The sequence below is a fragment of the Medicago sativa genome, chromosome 4 (assembly GCF_051527215.1).
Source record: "Medicago sativa cultivar Bolivia chromosome 4, Bolivia_mono, whole genome shotgun sequence".
Lineage (NCBI taxonomy): Eukaryota > Viridiplantae > Streptophyta > Magnoliopsida > Fabales > Fabaceae > Medicago > Medicago sativa.
This window is the reverse complement of record NC_140752.1, coordinates 47,573,335-47,593,511: the sequence shown is the minus strand read 5'-3', so window position 1 is coordinate 47,593,511 and position 20,177 is coordinate 47,573,335. Positions and strand designations below refer to the sequence as shown.

General features: G+C 33.1%; 1 pseudogene across 1 annotated transcript; it reads left to right on the top strand.

Annotated features, from left to right (window-relative positions):
• Positions 1–21: 21 nt before the first annotated feature.
• LOC146929417 (putative histone acetyltransferase HAC-like 1) lies at positions 22–16,067 on the top strand (annotated as a pseudogene). Its single transcript, XR_015008266.1, has 13 exons — positions 22–185; positions 286–379; positions 457–682; positions 798–1,312; positions 1,419–1,691; positions 1,776–2,052; positions 2,192–2,320; positions 2,406–2,606; positions 2,691–2,836; positions 2,930–3,233; positions 15,445–15,585; positions 15,676–15,731; positions 15,819–16,067. The product of XR_015008266.1 is annotated as a putative histone acetyltransferase HAC-like 1 (transcript).
• The last annotated feature ends 4,110 nt before the right edge of the window (positions 16,068–20,177 follow it).

The window sequence follows — 20,177 nt, the reverse complement described above, 5'->3', positions numbered from 1 at the left end:
TTTTGGTTTCACAGTTAGAAGATGCAAATACCAACAGATTTTCAACCACATGTCTCGTATATCCAACGGAAGAGAGCATTTGATGAATTAAGCAATCGATATCGAATAAAACAAAGAGGGTTCTCCACAAACTGGCGTGATCGTCTTCAAGTGATACACAGCCGCAATTGGATGAGAAATGAAATGTAAGTGATTTTAGTTTCACATTAAAAGTGGTTGCATTTAATTCAACATATACTCTGATTTAGTTGAGACTTTACTAACAAATAATTTTGTTTCCTTCAGTTCAAAATTGATCCAGTTTGCAGTTAATGCAATTAATAATGAGAAAATTGCAACTGTTCTGGAATGGAGGCTATTTGTGTCTGCTGATTCAAAGGTTTGTTAATAACATTTCTACAATATGCTATTGTATGTTGTTAATTAAGCTCAATTGTTTTTCTGCATATTTGGCAGGAAGCATATATGAACCTGGAGACATTGAATCAACGTGTGGCAGCTGAACTGGATGATGGTGCAATCTCTTTTGCCAATGCTTATTATGGCGTGCCTGAAGCGGGACTATCTCATGAGCTGCCTCCTTTGCCCGAATCAATCCCCACATGTGCTGATACGGGTGTGCTTTATAACGTAACTGTTTCTGGTGGTGGAAGCTATGTTCCTCAACAACATGCACATAATTGTACGTTAAAATTAGATTGTGATTTCTTTTCAAGTTTCAATCCTTATTTGTGGAATATTGATTTCTTCTTTGTAGGTATATTATTGACTTTGTGTTCCCTGTTTTAATTTTGCAGTTGAGATTGATATGACAGTGGGAAAACCCCTCCAGCCTGAAGAATTTTCCAATGATTTTCCTGACATCTGATCTTGTATAGACTTCTGTGATTTCTTCCGTGAATGTCAATCACAGAAGTTAGATATTCAGGATAATCTTGCTCATTATATCAACAACATAAGACGGAAAATAGAGTCTGGTTGTGATGTCTCTATTCAACATAAGGATGTTATTATTATTGATGATGATGATGATGATGCTGACGAAGGGGCAGATGATCTTGAAAGACATGGCATGACAGACAAAACCAATCATAATCCAATGGAAATTGACATTGGAGCGAATCACAGTATGCATGCCGTCATAAGCCAAGTTCCAATTCCTATTGATGTAGAGCAAAAAGAAGACAGAATTGGATTCAACCAGGAGAGGACAGATGCCAATCAAGTAAATGATGATGTTTCCTTGATTGATGTGTTCACACGTGACCAAATAAAAGAACATCTTGATAGTCTGAAAAAGCAATCTGTTCAGGTTAGTACACCACCTGCCTGTGTTTTCAATTACATTGTATAAACCTAATGAGGATAGATTATGTGTTTATAGCTTTAACCTGAAGTTGACACTTTTTTTCACACAGAGTACAATTGCGGGCGACAACGACACATGCCAACTATGTGCAATGAATGAACTTCCCTTTTCACCCGTACAAATCTGTTGTTCACATTGTGGCAAATGCATCAATCGAAATGCTAACTATTTCGGTAAAAAAGGAGAAGAATTTGATCCAGAGTGTTGCTTTTGCTCTGATTGCCAAAAGATGTCTAAAGACAAGTGCATCACATTCAACGGGACATCTGTTTCAAAGACACTTCTTGAAAAAATGAAAAATGATGAAATAATTAATGAACCTGTAAGTTTTATTACCCTTTAATATATAATTCAGTTTGATATAGAGAAATTCAAACTAACTCTTTATAACTGTTGTTTCTTCTAGTGGGTTCAATGCAATACTTGCAAAGGATGGCAGCATCAAATATGTGCACTCTAACAAAGATTTGGACTGCAATTCTGAGTATACATGTCCTTTATGCCTCTTAAAAGAGATTGAAAATGGAATGCAAATTCCCTTAAAAGATATTTGGACTGCTTTTGGCGCTAAGGACCTGCCGAAAACCGTTTTTAGTGACCATATAGAGAAAAGACTTTTTGAGCGCCTAATGCAAGAGAGAGAAGAAAGGCAGAAAATTGAAGGGAACGAAAATCTTGATGAGGTAAGATTAAGCAAACTATACATTTAAAATGGTTGAATACTGTACGGAAATATATTATTATTTCAGCTATAGCATCTCAGTAAATCTTTATTTCTTAATACTATTGTCTGATTTGTCACGCATGACTCCAAAACTGTAGGTTAAAGTTGCGGAAAGTCTCACTGTTAGAGAAGTGATATCTGTTGACAAACAACTGACAGTGAAGAAGCAGTTTCGGGACATCATTCCAGAGGAGAATTACCCTGCTGAATTCTCTTATAGATCAAGAGTAAGTCTAAAGTGATTAACATATTAGCTTTCTCTTTCTGTCGTTTTTATTTCAGATTAAATAACATAATTTCCTGTGGTTTTAGGTTATTCTTCTATTTCAGAAGATTGAAGGAGCAGATGTATGCATATTTGCAATGTATGTCCAGGAGTTTGGCTCGGAATGTGGCAATCCCAATCAACGCTGCGTATATATTTCATATCTCGATTCTGTCAATCATTTTACACCTCAAAGACAGACTACAAGCGGAGAAGCTCTTCGCACAGTTGTTTACCATGAGATATTGGTAATTTGATTTTAAGAATTGTTGGTAATTGTTTTCCGTGAGATATCGGTCAATGTATTTATGCTTTATTTTTTCTATCATCAGATTGGGTACCTTGACTTCTGTAAGAAACGAGGTTTTGCAACTTGCTACATTCATGCATGTGCTCCTAAGAAACGAGGGGATGATTACATTCTAAATTGCCATCCGAAAACTCAGAAGACGCCGAAGGATGATAAGCTACAGAAGTGGTCAGTCCCCCTCCTTTTTTCCCTCCCTATGTATCTATTGAATTTTCATGAGCATGTGTATCCATTGAGTATTTATATTATTTGTTTATGCAGGTATCTTTCAATGCTAACAAAGGCCACTAAAGAAAATGTAGTTGTTGGTTTAACCAACATGTATGATCATTTCTTTGTTTCTACTGAAACACGGCACTCCAAGGTAACAACAGCTCGTCTTCCGTACTTTGATGGAGACTGCTGGTCTGCTGCTGCTATGGATCACGCCGAGATCATTGAAAAAGAGTGCAGAGGCGACTATGGAAATGCATTGAAGAAAGCACTGAAAAGTAGATCTTTAAAGGCCATGGGATACGTCAATCCTCCCAAAGGAAAAGCAAAAGACATTCTGGTGATGGAAAAGGTATGTCAATCTTCTATATTAAAAGTTTGAATTGGTTATTAGTAAATTGGATTCCCTGCTGTATTAACGCATTCAGGACATCAGCGACTCTCGATTTTACGGTCCAAAAAAAATTTAACTCTAAAATTTAAAAAACAAAACATAAATCAATTCCCCGAATGAGTGATTTTAACAAATGCATACTTGACTTGATTGGACCAATGCAGGAGAGCCAAATCTTGCTATTAGAAGCAAAGATTGTTAGACAGTAGAAGCAAAGGTTAAATCAAGTTTATGATTTAAGATGTTAACAATTTTGCATTCATAAAGCTGTGAAGTGTTTAGTTTTTAATTCCAAACTGATATGCTATTTATCCAATGAGATATATATGCTTTTATATTCAAGTGAATATGTTACATTATATGTCCGTGTAATCTGACCTTTCTTCCTTTTCTTTTTCAATCAGCTCGGCCAAAGACTATTGCCTATGAAGAAAAACTACATTGTAGCACACTTGCAGGTCTCTGTGGATGATATCCCCTTCAACACTAAACAGAATGATATCATCCTTGAGAATGCATTATTTGAAAATAGAAGTAACTTTCTGAGCTTCTGCCAGAAGAATCATTTTCAGTTTGACACACTCCGCCACGCCAAGTATTCCTCAATGATGATCCTCTACCATCTAAAGAATACTATTCTGCCGACAGTTTGAAAAGGATGTGATAATTGTTGTCCAGAATATACGGAGAGAAATGCTGATTGCCGTCAACACAAGTTGAATCAAGACGAGTTGAATCAGAAATTGGTTAGTTCTCGGGATTTATTGTTTTTATTACTTGTTTGTTACGGATTGTTCAAAATTTCGCTTTAATAAATTTTATATTCCGTCTTTCCTTGTCACAGCATGCTTACTTGCTGACTTATATTCGATTGCAGTAAACACACAGACGCGGCTAATATTTTTTGGGGTTACTGGAATCCCGGAATTGCTGGAGGTTTTGCAGCATGTGTCTCAACGTCGCTTGCCTAAACCTCAAAGATGCCGTTATCCAAACTGTCTTCAAATTAAAAAGACGTTCACTCATGCCAGCCGCTGCACTACTCCAGCTTCTTGGAGCTGTCTTGTACCACGTTGGATGTATGTACTTTTTTAATTTGTGACATAAAGTCAATTTTTGGGCTAAACCGAGCATAAATTTTAATCATTTATGTTTATGTCAAATTTTACAGGTATCTGAAGAATCAAGCTGAATTGATAGCAATAAATATATCAAGCAAAATTATATCTCAACGTAGAGTTGCAGTTGTGGGAAGCAACATAATTCAATGAATCTTTGTACACATTATTTATATATAGTGGAATTTTTCGCTGGACTAGGTCCCGTGGTTTTTATTCTCTCACATTGAGAGAAGTTTTCCACGTTAAAATTAACGTGTCCTGTTTATAGCTTCTTTTATCTTTTATTGCTATTATTCTTTTATATTAAAATGAACACAACCACCAATAACTATAAAAATGTTTCTTCTTTTAAAAAAATATGGTTCTTAGGAATGTTAAGAATTTACGAAAGCATTTGCGAGGTTAATATTTACGGTAATATGATACCTAGGAAACTAATCCTAAAAATATATTTTGAATACATTTGCTAGGTTATATTTTCTTTGATTTAGAGGTAAACTATCATCGAAAATTGTACATTTAACTGGCTAAGCTTATTAAAACTTGTAAATTTACTTTTAATTTAATCATGTACTCAAGACAAAGTAGTATATTTATAAACTTTGATGAAGTATATAAAATTTGTTAAAGTTTATTTAATCACACTAGTACATACTCTTTAATAAAAGTTTCTAAAAATATTTTTCCAAGTCACAAATATTATTTAATTATACTGAAACATTTTATCTCATTTTATGTTTGATATCTTTCAAAAATGCGTTCGTAATGACAACACATGGATTTTTTTATTGGAAATTCAGTTTATACATCGTTTACCAGACCACTAAGCCTAGTCAACCTCAAAATTTGCCGAGAATTTTATTTAAGTCCTATTCTACCATCATTTTGATAGTAGAAATTTTGATACATTGAACCATAGGTCTATGCAAAGGATTCCAACGATACGGCTCCATTAGTGAGCATAGACCAATATGAAAATTTACAATTTTACCCTTTTATTTTTGGACCTCGCAAAAAACAAGATTTTTTTTTCGAAAACTAAAGCGATTAAATTAAAGATATAATTGTTTAATAATCTTTTTTGAAGAGGCAAAAAACAAAACAGATTAAAAAACTCCATTTGAAGCACAAGGTGTGCCTAAAAGGAAGCAAAGAGAGTATATAATTACAATCCGGCTAAAAACAAAGCCAGAAAAGAAAAACATTATATGGGAGTATAACCCATACAAACCAGAGGATTAGACCACCATGAATTGAAGTCTTAACAAAAGTTAGGAATGTGCGACTTCAACTACCACCAAGAATAAAGCTTAATATGATCTAGTAATTTGTCTAATGATAATTTTTTGTTGGTGAAAATACGAGCATTACGCTCCATCCAAATACACCATATACCTGCCAACCAAATCACTTTAATACAAAACTTGATCTCCTTCCTGAACTCATGGGAATCGTCGAATTGCAAGCCATGCTCTCCTATATCAAAGGGCTGAACCGTTTGAGATTCCCAACCATCTAAAAACACAATGCCAATACCATCAAAAAAAATCACAGCCAAGAAAAAGGTGATCAATAGATTCCTCCTTCCCACAACCTCCGAAACATACCAACGATCCTACAGGCAACACTCCACGACAAAATAAATTATTCTTTGTTGAAATCCTTTTATTAAAAATTCTCCAAGCAAATAATGAAACTTTCAGAGGCGCATCTTTGTTCCAGATTAAGTCTACATGAATATCATGATGAGGCTACTGGGTCTGTGTAATGATCTGATAAGCACCTTTTACAGTATACCCCTCATATGTATTATGATACCAAACCCATGTATCCACTGCATTATCCTGCAAAACAATGTTATCTAAAAGACAAATACAGTACTAGTGCAAGTTCTCTTCCTTCCCAAGCAAACAAACTCTTTCTCCACCACAACCACTCTTGCCCATCAACCCCCCCCCCCCCCCCCCCCCCCCCCCCCCCTCCCCGACCTTGCCTCTGCATCTCGGATATAGTAACACTACTATTAACACTTAAATCAAACTACCGCCTAAATCTAGCCCGCAAGCACCTATAATCAAACCAAGGATCACACCAAAAGGATGTGATCTCCCCATTGCCAACTAAGCGCTCCACCATTTCCTTAAACCAACTCTCCTCACCACCTTCCACTCCCTCATTGATAACACACAAATCCTTCCACCAAACTAACATATGTCTCCCTCGTCTCCTAACAAGATCCTCCTCAACCCTATATTTAGCGGACACGACTTTAAACCACAACCCACCCTAATGAACATACAACCTCCAACACCATTTTTCTAACAACACCACATTAAACTCCCTAAGCTTTCTAACCCCCAAGACACCAAGTTCCTTAGTAGAACAAACTTTATCCAATAAATCCAAATTATAACTGTTTAATATTATATATATATATATATATATATATATATATATATATATATATATATATATCCTCTTCTCCCTAAAAAAAATCTAGTGGAAATTTTTTCTCAACAAAAAAATGCATATACTCACTAAAAAAAATATTATTTTGCTCCAAACAAATTTATTTTCTTAAAAGAAATACTTTTCTTCCAACAAACAATATTTATTTTTTAAAAATATAATATTTTTTTTTTACAAAAGGTTGGAAAGTTGAGTTGGACCAAAAGTTGGTCTTCAATAGGGCCCATCAATAAAACAAAAAAATTAAAGTTGCGGCATATTACAAATTTACTTAAGAGGAAGCTAAGAAATATGGGACTATTACTTTTCCTACCCTATCACCTTCTCGCGCGCCCTATTTTTTTTTTACAAATTTACCCTTGAGATTTTGGATTTTATAAGTGGTTATCCATGTTGCAAGGAGGTTCAGAAAAAAGAAAGGAACACGACCAATTTTTTTTGAGGTTTTCGGATTATAGAATCCAAATTTGTGAAAAACTCATTTTTCCCACCCCCATCCCACCCCAAAACAAAGGTAAAACACATTTTGGATTTTAACATCGAGGGGTTTTTTTAGAAAAAAATAGGGCGCATGAGAAACACATATGGTGGGAAAAGTAATAGTAAAAGTATGGGACTTTATAGGAGTCTTAATGAAGTGGGCTTATCAATTTGAGTTTTTTTTTTTTTACAACTCTAAACCTAACACAAACCCTTCCTCAGGTAAAACCCTTATAAATGTGTTGAGATGCGCTCACTTTGACAATTGGAAAAAGCTTGCGGCGCCGTTTCTCTGAAATTTTATCTTCCTAGGTATCCCTGTTATCTTGCATTTACAGAGAATTGGTAATCTGATAATTCATTAAATGGATTGAATTGAACTTGGTTTTGTGAATCAAATCAAACTTTTTGAAAAATGCTCAAGAACACATAATTTTCCGAAACTCGTTTTTCTTGAGGGAAAATGATAGGGTTAAGGATGTTTACTGTAACCATGATTTATAAAATAGATTTAAATGACATTCATGAGCTTTAACTTGGTTTTGCTTTGAAAAATTGAATTCTTTTGAAAAATGATAAAGTGAGATGAACTTATATGAATTTTGGAATTAATTGGAATTGGCCTATGATGTGTATACGCATATTCTATTGTGATCATATGTGAGTAGTGTATATGCTTTGTTGAGGTGTTTGAACACGTTTACCTTGTTTTGTTGAATTACTTAGAAAATATTGCAAGTTAAGAAAATAAACGAACTTTGTAAAAATGGTGTTTTATGGTTGAATGACTTATAATTGACTTTGTATTCATGATGATATGATGGAATAAGAATGAAGCAATGATTATTAGGAGTTTTATATGTTGTTTATCATGATTTGACTATATGACGCCTTTGATGTGGAATTGTGATTTATGAGACGGTTGTGTTTTACTTATGGTGAATGAATGTTGATGTGGAATATATTTATGACTCTTGTGAATATGACTTGTTGAAATGTATGGATGTAAATACTTGATGATTCAATGGGGGGTTCTTGGTGGGAATATTATATGATGGAGGGGTTCTTGTTGTAATTTATCACATTGTCGGGTCTTTGCTTACATGCCCATGCATTCATTGTCATATTGAGTCTTGGTGGGAACATAACCGGAGGGAGTTATGTTAATACATAGTCGGAGGGGATTGCGTAGTGGATTCAATACGGTAAAATTATCTCTGGAATCCTAATGGTACCACATGCATCTAGGGAAGAGTCTAGAACATTGCATGCATTTGATATTTTGTGAAATTATGTCATACTTGACTATATGATTATGTGCATTGGTGAAACTTGGTTAATCATATGAATTGTGATTGGTGAATCATATGAATTTGGTGATTTATGTGATCGGTGAATAATGTGAATTGTGTAGAGATGTGCACATGATGATGTTTGTTATCTTTGGTGATGCTTGTACACTTGCTAATTTTAGTTTATGATAGTTGCTTTGGGTGATAGTAATGAAATATGAATCATGTATGTTAATTTGGTGCCTCCTTTGATGATGATGATGATGATGTTTTCCTTGCCTATACTTTGAAATGATGAATTGCATTTGTTGAGTTAATTAGGCAAGAGTTTATATGTTCCATATGATTGATGTGAATTAGATGAATTGCGTGCGTTATGTGAAGTATATGTTTTATGTGAGATGAGTGATGTTGCATGTATGATTATACTTTCTAAATGACAAAGTTGGTGTAGTTTAAAGATTAAGATAAATAATGAATGAGGTGATAGATCCTTGTATTGATTTGATGTTATCAAGTGATGTACTTTGTTGATGAATGGAATATGCTTGATGTGTTATGGTAGAAGTATGATAACATGATTTGAATTGAATTTGAAGATAATATTCATGTGAAGTTAGTATTATAGGACTGTTGAGTATGTATATGTGCTATGCATGAAATCCTTGAATGCTTATGTTTGATTCTACTTTAATTGTTGAATGTTATCTAACCTCTAGTGGTCGTTCGGTTGACCGCCTGCCTATTTTTATGGATGGATAGACGGCGTGCAGGTGTAGTTTTGCTTTCCTAGGTGAGTTGCTAGAGGATAGCTTTGGAGCTACCTCGTCTTTTAGATTTTTATCACTCGGTATGTTGAGATGAGATTTTATTTGGTGATATAGTATAATTATGTGACATGGCTGAAGGTGAGAAAAACACAAGAAGGGGGGGTTGAATTGTGTTTTGAAATTTTCTTCGTTTCTCCTATACTGAACACTCTGAATCTAAATGCAGCGGATAAAAACAGAGAGAGAAGAAGAAAGACACAAAGCAATTTTACAGGTTCCTTCCACAAACAGAAAGTAGTCTTGTCCCCCTTGCACTTCCAAGGAGAGTTCACTATAATGTAATATCTGAATACAATTGCTCAAGCACACAGCAAGAGACTTCCTTTGCTCAAGCACACTTTGCAAGAGTCTTCCTATGCTCAAGAATAGAATCAAGAGACTTCTATGCTCAATCACAACTGCAAGAGACTTCTAATCAAACAAGATTACAAAGAAAAATGTTTGAGGTTGAACACTTGATATACAATCAGTGGTGTTCACAATACAAATCAGATAAGACTCTTAAGACTTAAGAATTTCTAAGATATGAACTTGAGAAGCAGAAATTCTAAGTGAACTTTGAATGCAGACAATTTCAGCAGAGTTTTGGCACTTGTAAAATGTTGAGTCTTGTGTTCAGCATTACCAAACTCTAAGTCTTCACTCCTTTATATAGAGGTGTGAAAGAGACGTTGTGAAATTGCCAGCACATTAAAAGAGTCATTGTTGAAGCTTGATCAATCACCAATGATCTTTTGCCTGATATGGTTGTTGTCCTATGAAGAACCAATTTTAAATCCATTCCTATTGTGAAGGAACATTGTTTCAGGCAGAGCTGTATTCTGGAGCTGTTGTCTTGTCTTGTAGCGTGGACACTGCAGAGTAGTGGAGATAGTGGTTATACACTTCGTACACTTTGTACTTTGTCAACGCTTCTTGAAGATAAGCATCCAATGCCTTCACATCTTCACAAAATGACCGTTGCAATGTATTTCCAATCTTCTGCATTGCTTTTGAATCCAATATACAGCTTTTGAAGTGTTAAATCTTGAATCTTCAGCTTCTGATGAGGTTGCTTCTGAGTAACTTGCTTCGGATGAGCTTCAGCTTCTGATGACGTCATCAACTTAAGGAGCACTTTGTCTTCAGGAGTACTATTGACTTCAGGAGCACTTTTCTTTAGACGCTTTCAAGCTTCCTTTTCTTGATACCTTAGCTCTCTTTTGTTCTTCAGAACCTTTGTATGATGTAAATTTTTTAACTATGGTCTTGTACACTTGAACAAATATTAGCTTAGTCCAATTGACAATTTTTAATACCTTGTTATCATCAAAACTCTCTAAGGTTTATTGTTAAACACATTTTGTTCCAACAATGGCTACTTTGGAGGATTTTATTATATGTTGTTGAGATATTATGATATTATTTTCCGCTAGGATGTTTTGAAAAAAATTAATCATGCATGTTTGGACTTATAGAAGAAGTAGAATCTAGATCCTTTGTATAATTGTATTAATTGCGTGATTTATCGCTTTAAGGGTTTAGGGTGTTACATGAACATTCTCTTCAACATTTACTCTTTTATTTGTTGAAATTCATGTGTTTCATATTTTAAAAATGGGTTCTATATAAAGTGGTATGATCCACATCAATTTCACTCAATTAAAGAATGAGTCGCAAAGAGAGTGTTAGAAATATAGTATTTCCAGTATTTAAATTATAAGAAATTTTTTAAAAAATATAAAAATTTTGTCAATCTAATCTCTAAATTAAAATCTTAATAGCATAAACTAAATTGATAGATTTCATATCATTTAAGAATTATTTATTTTTGGGTTAGATATGCTTTCGCCTCTTATAAATTTTTAAAATTTTGTTTTTAGTCCCTACAAAGATAGTTTAGAGACTCACCATTTGGATTGAGCTTTTTTTAAGCTTATGAAAAATAGCTTATGCAAATAAATAAGCTTTTATATTAATTCATAAGTTCTCACTAATGAAATTTGTATCTTCATAAGTTATTTTTTCAAAAACTACCTTAACAAGCTTATGGATAATAAATAAAAGCTTATTTATTTGCATAAGTTTTTTTTGCATAAGCTCAATCCAAACACACCTAAATCTTTACATAGTTTACAAACTAAATTGATGCTCTTTTTAAATAAACTTAAATTATTTTCATATAATTCATAAGTTATTTTCATAAGCCATCTTTAATAACCCGTGAAAAATACCCACTTGGGTTGGCCTGGTGGTATTGGCTTGAGATTTGGGAGTGTGCTCCTCCTCGAAGTCTCAGGTTCGATTCTCTCTGGTGTCAATTTGGGTGGGCAAATTTAGTTCCAAAAAATAACCCGTGAAAAATGAAAATAGCTTATAAACATGTAAGTCTTTTCTAACATTTCATGGATTAAGGGAATGTTTGGGCAAACAACTTATTCAAAGCTTATAACACACGTGTTTATGGAATGAAAAATTCAGAAGACTTGCCAATATTACATGGTCATTTTAAAAAATTAACCCATGATTAATCATCTTTAACTGTGAAATTCGCTATGGTGTAATGAATAAAATATAATTTTGAATAAAAAATAATTTTACTTTTTTTTCTTTATATAATTATGAATTTAGGTAAAGTCAATTTTTAACCTAAAACCAACCCTTCCTCTATAAAACCCTTATAAATGTTGAGTTTGCAATCAGTTTGACAATTACAAGGCGCTAGCGGCGCCGTTTCTCCAAATTTCATCTCTTCCTTCGTCTCCTCTCTTATTATCTTGCATTTGCAGAGATCTGGTAAAGTGATCTTTTATTTTATCTATTCAATTATCACTAGATATTTAAGATATGTTCGCACACACATATTCATACATGGCGAAACACAAGTCATATGGTTCTATAGATGACTAATTGCATCTTTTATTGTTGGGATTTTTCTCATATTTAATTTTGTATTGTTTTTCCTCTACTAGATCTACAACCGATGCAACAATGGTCGAATCATTGGCTATCATATCAAGTATTTTCTTCGACGAGTGTAATTTCTTTGATTAAGTACGAGGAGATTCTGCGCTTGTGCTTCTTTGGATGAAGGTGAAAACGATGGATGCATGTATCTACTGTTCGATATTTACTATTATTTTTTAGTTTGATTAAATCTTTTAATTTAAGGTGTCTGTTTTTCCTATGAATTTGTAGGATTTATCTTTTTTAATAATGTTCAGTGAGTGGATGGATGATAATAATGTTATAATAGTGTTTGTCAAATATTATTCTTTGTGGTGGCTAAAAGTTTAGCAGGTTACTTTTGTTTTTGGCACCCAAATATAGTGGTCGAACCCCCCTAATGTGTTTGGTTATCGGCTAGCACTATTTTGTTATTTCTCATTGGAGTGCTTGTATTTTTAGTAGTCTATTTGGCATGCCTTGTGCTGAAGGGATTGTTGTGGTTTTGTTAATATAATCCAGTTTGGCTTGTTAAAATAAATTCCTCAACATGACAAATCTTTTTAATTATTGTGGATGGAACCATTTATATAATATGATATGTTGTGAACTGCCCATTATGCGATTATGTCTCAAAATGTTTCTTTGTTTTGTTAGATCGCTTGATTCTTTGTTATTGTCTTGTGCTAATTGTCATATCTATGAAAGAGAGTTTTTTATAATTAATATTGATTAGTAAACTTTTTCTCTAAACATTTGATCAATTAGAATTTGTCTAACTATTTTTCTCCAAAGTAAAAATGAATTTATTTCTTGCCCAATGGCAACTCCATGTGGTCAAAACGTACCATGCAGGGATGAAATAGAATCAATAGAGGTTGTCCATGAAAATGAATGGAAGTAACATGCATGTTGTATGTGTGTGTAGCTAGGTCATTTTATAAATAGTGGTAAATTCAAATGTTGATTATTTGATTTGCATGTCTAGCTCTTTCTAGTGATCTAAGAATATGATATGAATAGGAGACATTTGAAAATGAAGATGATGATGAATGTTATGGAGTCTTATTCTTCCTCGATATTCTTCCTCCATATGTAGCTTTTAAATTATGTATGTCCAGGAATTTCGCTCTGAATGCGGCAATCCCAATCAGTGGTGTGTATATATATCATATCTTGATTCCGTCAAGTATTTTACGCCTGAAAGAAGGACAAAGAGTGGCGAAGTCCTTCGTACCGTCGTTTACCATGAGATATTGATATTTTTCTTTTAAACTCTATTTCTATGCCAATAGAACTAATAAAATGAACACTTAATCCTTCCATTCTTTCTGCTTATACTTTTTTTTTCCTTCTTATCATCAGATTTGATATCTTGATTCTAAAAAAGGTGGTGATTATATACTATATTGCCATCTCAAAGAGAAAAAGACTCCGAAGAATGATAAGCTACGCCGCTGGTTAGTCTTACTTTCTCCTTATGTGTCTGTGTGTATTGAATTTTCATGAGTTAGTGTATACAATACATTGAGAATTTGAGAGTACGATTTTCCTTCTTTTATCATTTGTTTATAATATTTATTTGTGCAGGTATCTTTCAATGTTAAAAAAGGCCGCCGAATAAAATATTGTCGTCGGTTTAACCGACGCATATGATCATTTCTTTCTTCCTACTGAAAAAGGGAACTCCAAGGTGACAGCTTCTCGTTTGCCATACTTTGATGGAGACCGCTAGTGCGGTAATGGTATGTAGTTTGTAATATTGTGATGAGAGTGCTATGAACAACCTCTTTCTAATACTTTTTTTTGGGTACAACATTCTCTCTAGTACTCACTCTCTTATTGGATGAAAATAATGTGGGTTTGACCATTTAAGGACTCATTTTCGAAGTATGAGACCCACATTGATTTCACACAATAAAAGAGTGAGTGTTAGAAAGTGATAGTTCCAAGCATTTCTCTATTGTGATTGATTTAATATATGTTGTTTGTAAATTAATTTATGTTCTATAATTACAAATTCAATAGATAGTGTTTGATTGATTGATTTAATATCTCTCTTTCCTATTATGCATAATCAATGTATAGGATAATGGCGTGATCCAACTAACAATGCGGTGTCCCAAAACCGTAAGATTGGAGAGCTTCCCAAGAAAGTTAATCCGAAAATTGGATACAATACTAGTAAGCGTTGGTCAGATGATGAAAACAATGTGCTCAAGTCCGTCTTAGAGACAAAAAGTTGGGAAGACATCAATTGGAACGACATCAGGAATGAAGAAAAATTGTTTGGTCGGGATTTGAAAGCGATTCGGGACAAGGCAAGGAAACTTTTAAAAAGGAAAGACAAGATCCGAAAATTAGATACAATATTGGTACGCGATGGTCAGATGATGAAAACAATGCGCTCAAGTCCTTCTTAGATGCAAAAAGTTGGAAAGACATCAATTGGAAAGACATAAGGGATGAAGAAAAACTGTTAAAACAAATGAAGTCAAAACCTCTAAACCCTTCCTCAGATGCTTTCAGATCCAATAAAGTCTTTTCTTGTTGTTTCATTAAATAAACGTATTTATCTTTTAAATCTTTCAACTCATTGGTTTTGTGTTCAAAGTGTGTGAGGAGCTCTTTAAGTGATTCAATAAATTCTTTTCTGGGAATTTTAGAGTATACCTCATTTTCATCTTCAGGGTCTGGTTCAGGTTTAGCATCTGAAGCCACTGTAGCTACTAACCCCACAACCACATTTGCTTCATCCTTAACATCATCCTTATCAGACCCTGACTCATTCTCTAAATCTTCCTAAGTGGCCATCAGACTCTGCTTGATCTATCTTCTGAACTTGTTGGATTTGTTAAAAAAGAGTAGAGGAGACTATGAAAAGTTGTTAAAATAAGTGTCAAATAGAACAGTAAAGGGCTTGGGACAGGCCAAGTCTTCCAAAGACATTCTGGTGATGCAAAAAGTGTGTATATCTTCTCTTTTACTTTGTATTGTTCTTCTACATCCTTTTTTATAGGCCAATGTAAGTTATTTTCATAATTTTGATTAGGTTGGCCAAAATATATTGCCTACAAGAGAAAACTTCCTCGTAGCTCATTTGCGTTCTTCATACATGCACTGCCATGAAGTGATTGTGTCTTGGAAGCGATGGTTTTGCACTGAATGCGAGAAATTTCTGGATTGTGAAAAATATGATAACTTGAATACATATTTGAAATGTTTAGCATTGAATGAAATAAAAAGGGTTTTTTTCATTGACTTCCATTTCACATATTTCAGTTGCCATAGTTCTGACAAACACATTCAAAGAACGACGAGGTGCATACACTTTGTCAGGTAACAACCTAAACCTGATGTTTTTCATATAATTTTCTCATCATTAGGTAATTTCATCCAAAACATTGAATTAGGTGCCATTTTCAGGCTGCTGTTGATGATTTCCCCTCCGACACTAAACATAATGATATCGTCCTTGAGAGTGGATTGTTTGAAAATAGGGAGAACTTTTTGATATTCTGCCAGAAGTCTCAGTTTCAGTTTGACACACTCCGTCGTGCCAAGTATTCCTCCATGATGAACCTCTACCATCTACTCCTCCGTGCAAGAAGTCTTAGTTTCAGTTTCAAAATGAACAACAATTGACTCCAAAGTGTTCAACACCAGTATGTCAATCTCGGAATCAGGAGTCAAATAGGGAAATGGTATGAATTTAATTTTGTTGATTTATTGTTTTCAGTACTAATTTATTCTAGATTATATTGTTGATCATACTTACTGACATACACACAGATGGTGAAACTGATGAACGTTTTGAAGCATCTCAATGCTGTCATCCAAACTGTTCACAGATCAAGAAGTTGTTCTCTCATGCCAGTAAGTGCAAAATTCGAGTGAATGGAAGCTGCCACAATTGTAAAAAGATATGGTTTATACTAACTACGCACTCCAGGAATTGCAAAGACTCGGAATGTAGAATACCGCATTGCAGGTGTGTTACAATTAGAATTCTACACTGCCTAGAGAATTTTGATATTCTACTTTATGACTTTTTCTTTTACTAAACTATGCATAAATTTACTAATCTATGAATACTTATTCTTTTATAATGATGTTGATTTTGTAGTGATCTAAAGAAGCATGTAGAACGGAGATCAATGCATTCTGAATCTTGTCATAGAGCTGAAGTTTTGGAAAGCGACAGAGCAATCGTCATTGGTCAATGAATCTTTGTGAATATATAGAGTCCACAATAAGTGGTTATAAACAGTCAACGTGCAGTGACCACTTGACAAATTTTATTAGCTTTGATGATGCGTATTAAATTTCGTTGAAGCTTAAGCGTAAACAGTTCGACATAAGTGTTGTGATTTTCATCTTTCATTTTGTGTATATAAATTTGATTATGTAACATACATAGGTTAGGAATAGGCTTACTATTCATTCTCTTAAAATAAGAGACTTAATTTTGTGTTGTTGTGAAATATATTCTATGGTTGAGAGCCTAAGCTCCAACTATACAATTCAAGTGTCATTTTAAGAGACTTGAAATTAGAAAATCAATTTTATATTGTTGTGAATGTATACATCAATTTAAATGTTTGAAGTACCACATTAATGGCATTTCATTCATGTTTGGAGAAAAACACAAAGAACAGCTCAATGGTAAAAATTCTCTGTGTTGCCATAAATTCTATGTGAAAAAACATTTTATTAAAAGTTGATATGATATGCACTCCTATAAAGTATGTAATCCACTTTGTGTAAACACCCCCTTCAAATTTCACACTTTATGTAAAATGTCCCATGAAATTTACAAAAATCAAGCAAATTGGTTAATGAATCTCTTGTGACAAACAATTTCTCTTCTGCTTTGATGAATTTGGTGTAAGGGTTTGATCCTTAGAAATAGCAACAAGTTAAAGAATAATATGGATTGTATCGAATGTACTTAGAAGAATTATAGTTGAAAAAAAATGTTGTATGTCACATTATCATATGTTTTTTATCATATGAATAATTAATTAGTAAAGTTAAAAGAAAATTAACTTTTTATAGCTTTTCGAGGCTCAAACCTCGATAAAATAATATAAGATTTTCCTTTAATAATACTACTATGATATTTTTTTTAGTAGTGATATTTGTAAAATTGTGAAAAAATTTTGGACAATATTTTTTCTTCTTCTCTCTTCTAATTGGTCAAAAACAATATGTATGTATGTATGTATGTATGTAAGAGGGTTGTTCAAAATTTGTTAAAAATATTTGTCCTAAAATTGTTGTACAAATATCATTACCATTTTTTTGAGCTTCTGTAAAATTTACTAGGTCCACGAACTTATGCTTATCCCACTAACAACTAATACTTAAAAGTTTGATTTTTTTTCTTTTTTTAATAAACTAATTTATGTATTGTGAGTTTGTTTTTTCATAATAGTTATGTATTTGTAAAAGTTCATAATTTTTAGAAAAACTATAACAAAATGATCTTATGACATTGTTCAATTAAGAAATTAAAAAATTTATTTTTGTATAGAAAATGGTGCATTTATTACTTTGACAAGTTATCCTTTAAGAATATTTTTTTAATGGATTCCTTAAACAATACTATTAGGAAAACTGTTAGCTTGAGTTTATGTTTTTAGTCAAAATATGGACTATTTTCTATCCTCCGTCAAATGAAGTTTCTGCATCCGCCATAGGTTAAGAAAGTGAGGAGGGGTGGACTCTTTATTTTGTTGTGGATACGGGAAACGAAGATTGCTCTCCCCCGTGTGTCTCAAAGCCCCTACAAAACTCGAAAATACCCCTTACCGGAAGCTATCTTTCAGTCAGTTATTTACTGGAACATAGCTATAGTTTGGGGTCCTAGTGAGCTTAGCTCAGTTGGTAAGGACAATGCATAATATATACAAGGTTCGGGGTTCAAATCCAGACCACCATAAAAAAAATAGCTTTAGATAGGGGAGAAATGCTAACAAGTGTTCCAATATGAAGTTTAAAATAGAAAGTTTATCTTATGATTTATGTATTCAACACATTGAAACATCAAAAAGCAATTTTTTCATATTAAATGTTTTCATATTTTAATCTTTAACAAGTGTCCCAAGAACACTTGTTAGCAAATGTTTTAGATATGGATCAACATTTTTTCTTGATTGGCTATGAGAAAATGGATGAACGATTGTTAACTTTGATTTCAAATTTTGAATCATTAATATGTGTTATAAGAGAACTTGTTCTAAAGACCCTTAGATAGGTATCAAAATAAAACCTGCCCTTTTTTCTTGATTGGCTATGAGAAAATGGATGAAGGATTGTCAACTTTGATTACATTGACAGTGGTTATCAGCCAAATTAATAAAGTATTTTAACATATGTAAAGTTCATTTGTATTGTATAAGAAGAAAGTTGCTTTTTTTGACATACAAAACTTCCTAAAAACACATGGAAATGACGAAATTACCTGCAAATGATAAATAACTAACGGAAAAACCAACAACAGTTAACTACCGATAGCTCTAGCGATAGTTAACTACCGTTGAATTCCTTTTTTCATCCTTTCACCAACTTTCTGAACGGTGTGAAGTGTAGCACTCCTTTATTACTCAAGGTCAATGCTATGTCAATTATCATAAATGCATATTAAATGGACGTTCGTTGTCATGAATATATTCAATGAAATATATTTTGTTTTACATATTAAATGGACATTGATTGACATGTTTTTATCATTCTTTTACTTTGTTTTTTGTTGTTATTTTTAAAAGTAAAATTTGTAACTGCTAAAATGGAAGAGATTATGATACCTACTTATGTATAAACATATTTCAAATTAAATAATCCAAAACCCGATAATGGGTATTTTTGTAAAAAAAGTAGAACGCTTAAGAAGGTAATAGGGTGGGAAAATTAATAGTCATGCGTAAGGGCACATGGGGCAGTAGCTCCAGTGCGAATTTTTCAGTTTTTCGTTCCTTTTTAGATCGTTCTTCCATTTTGAAATGCCTTGGAACTTGGAATGAATTTTCTTCATCTTGTATTGTCTTTTGCAACCTTCTAAGAACCATTGGTCTTTAATCTTCATATATGTTATCCTTCAGTTGATGTCTTGTTTTGCCGATTTACATTATTTCTCACTAAAAAGACTCGAAACACCTATGAAGTTGCATGAATTAGGATAAAAGTGAATTACAACGACTTGAATCAAAATAATACAATTGGTTGCTCAAACCATCGACAACTCCTCTAAATTACATCTTATTTGCCTTCAAATGCAAAGAAAACTACTAAAACCATAGCCTAAAATATCAGATGATGCTCCATCATCATTAAAGCTCCACGGTCTATTTTGATTTTGATTTTGATAAGAAATGGAAGAATTTACGTTATGTTCAATTTTGATTATCATGTTTGGAGGCATAATCCTATGTCTTGTTTAACGGTTGTTTTCTAGTTTCTCTATTTTGTTTTCTACTGTTGTTATTTGTAATGTGACTCTGCTGGTTGATTTATTTAGTTTCTCTGATACATCTTATGTTTGAGGGATTTTTCTTTAAATGGTCCCCCTTTCTCCCATTCTCTCTACCTCATTATCTATCTAAAAATAAACCTACAAATTTTTTTTTTCTCTCAACAACAAAATATTTATTTTCTTAAAAAAAAATATTATTTTGCTTCAAAGAAAATTCTAAAAATAATAATTTTTTTCCAAAAAATATTACTTATTTTCAAAATAATATTAGTTTTTAAAAAAGGTTGGAAATTTGAGTTGGACCTCAATAG